Source organism: Amphibalanus amphitrite, unplaced genomic scaffold (genome assembly GCF_019059575.1).
Source record: "Amphibalanus amphitrite isolate SeventyFive unplaced genomic scaffold, NRLGWU_Aamphi_draft 000218F_arrow, whole genome shotgun sequence".
Lineage (NCBI taxonomy): Eukaryota > Metazoa > Arthropoda > Thecostraca > Balanomorpha > Balanidae > Amphibalanus > Amphibalanus amphitrite.
In genome coordinates this window covers 601,267-603,727 of record NW_024881713.1, presented here as the reverse complement: position 1 = coordinate 603,727, position 2,461 = coordinate 601,267, and the positions used below count along the sequence as shown (strand labels likewise).

General features: G+C 50.0%; 1 long non-coding RNA gene across 1 annotated transcript; it reads left to right on the top strand.

The window, feature by feature from the left end:
- Positions 1-428: 428 nt before the first annotated feature.
- LOC122385410 lies at positions 429-1,769 on the top strand. Its single transcript, XR_006257203.1, has 3 exons — positions 429-970; positions 1,266-1,441; positions 1,659-1,769. It is a non-coding gene; the product is annotated as an uncharacterized LOC122385410 (long non-coding RNA).
- Positions 1,770-2,461: the final 692 nt, after the last annotated feature.

Below are 2,461 nucleotides of genomic sequence, written 5' to 3'. Positions count from 1 at the left end.
ATCCGAACGTTGGCCCCCCTGATCGAGCCTCTACTGCCCATTATTAACCCTTCGTAACCACTCGTACGTTAACCCTGCTGGTTCGAATCCGCTCTGACCCCGTCTCTGCGCGCCGATCCTGTCGCCCGCTACCCGCGACCCACTGGCCCAATAACAGCGGCTCGCCCTGCCACCTGGTGGCCGAGTCCTATACCTCGGGATGCCGCCGCTCGGCTGACTGCCGAGCCGCCGTGTTATGACCTTCTCAATACGTGCCGATTAGTAGCACAAAATCACCGGCCATGTATCTGACAGTACGATAACTATGCCGGCAGCACTTCTAAATGTAGCATGGCCAGTGGTTACGGGTTGTTCTGACTAATTATCGGTTATAAAGTGGTGGAGCTCATTTATTGACGTTACATCGACGTTACTGGGGAAGTGCTACTTTGAAATGGGCCTGAAAATCAGGGCGTGAGTCCTGGCGGACTTCTATGCATTCCATATAAGGGAATGGCGACGCCCAATGGGAGCTAGCCCTTCCTAGAGACGGTGGGTGCCTCCCCTCAGCGAGAGATGCAAACCTCAATCGTCAGCCCTCTTCTCTTGATAACGAACCCTCGTCATATTAGTTATCGATCACTACCACCCCAACACACTACACATATCGATCGTTACGATCCCTATCCCGTCGCGTACATCCTTTGCTAGGTAACGTACTGTTCTTAGCTATTGTAATCTCGACGCTCTGGGTGTGGCTCCTATGGCTTGCATCTCTGGCCATTATGCTCCGCGAATCAACGCGCGGCGCCTGAGGCGGTATTTAAAGGCTCCGGCACGCCTGCGGCATATTGTCATCATGTCTACCACGTCTGTGGAGGTTGTCACGGAGGCAAGTCGGCCCGAGAGCCCGCCGGGGTCCGCGGCCGAGGTGCCCCGCGAATTGTACAACGAGATCGTCCGATTAAAGGACGACCTCCACGCGGCTGAGGTGAGAATTTCTTAGGCTCTACCCTGAGCCATTTGTAGCACTGTGCTTGTCGGACCGCTCGTTGTGATCACTTCACTCATGGAAATAACTACGTTGATGGGAGGGTCAACTTACATGATGAACGAGCATTGTGTAATGTCACCCGTCGTTATTTGTTCTCGCATCGGATGGTGAAATCTATTTCAAATTGTTTTGATGGTTGGATTTAACTTTTACGAGTGATAGTATAATGGTTCGCTAGTAAAATCTAACGTCTAAGGTGGTTGTTATTAACGGCTGTGATGGTTCCTTGCAGGGAAATTTGGAGGTCGCCCGCCGCGACATGGAGCGGGCCCGCCGGAGAAATAAAGAAATTATTCACCGGCTTCGGAAAATAATCTTCACCTTAAATTCCCCAAACTACGCTCGGCCAGAATGGCTCGATGGGGATATCGAGTGGGCTCTTCTGGAGCTCTCTTGAGCCCAGCTCAGGTAAGGATCATCAACGTTGACTTATCCGATGTTTACCGCCATATACTGTTGACCAATTCAGCCGACTCTCCACAACCAGTTTACTTTACGAGCTTCGACAGCAGATCTTGCTTTTCCCCTTCTTTTGATCACCAGGGCTTTGGGTTCACGATCGGTAATGTGCGTAGCTGTGAGGACTCTATGGTCTAATTCTAACACCAATTTCTGTTTGTTACAGATACACCGGCGAAGCTGAAGACTCCCGTGCCGAAGACTCCCGTGCCTTGCTTGTCATGCTTGAATTTGTCATGGTTGACTTGTAATACATATTAACGAATTTCCCCACCTGCATCTGCGCTATTATACAGTGACAGCTAAAATTTCAAAGGCAGCGGAAAACGATAACCGACGAAATCACGTATTATCGGAGAGCGTGGGGATCAGACGACTGAACGATAAGGCGGCGGTGGTGGCTGTGGGTTGCAATCAGTTGGAGATGATATGGAAGCGCCAGGGCAGTGTCGATGTAGCGCCTTGTACAAAACAAGTCGGTTTCTTCGTCCCCATATCGATATACATCACCTCCCCTTCGCTCCCTTCGTATGCCCTAACAGAAGTGATTGGTATTAGTATTTATTCTACATCAAGCTCGCACAGCATTAGCATTATTAGCGGTATACTAAAACACAAACACGTACGTTTTTCGACCCACAGGCTTAGTGAGACGCATCCTTACTCTGAGGGAACGCGGGTCCTTGCGGTACAGAGCCCGGTCGGCGGCAAATAATCATGTCGCTTCAGCTGGTTTCGTCGCTTCTTACAAACCATATCCATTACAAGCTCGACTCACATACTTAATGAGATACCTCCTTAACCTACTGGACCGCGCCTATATCGTAATACAGAGTAAGTACAGATTTCGACCCACAGGCTTAGTGAGACACATCCTTAACCTAATGAACCGCGCATATATCGTAATACAGAGTAAGCACAGATTTCGACCCACAGGCTTAGTGAGACGCATCCCTAACCTAATGAACC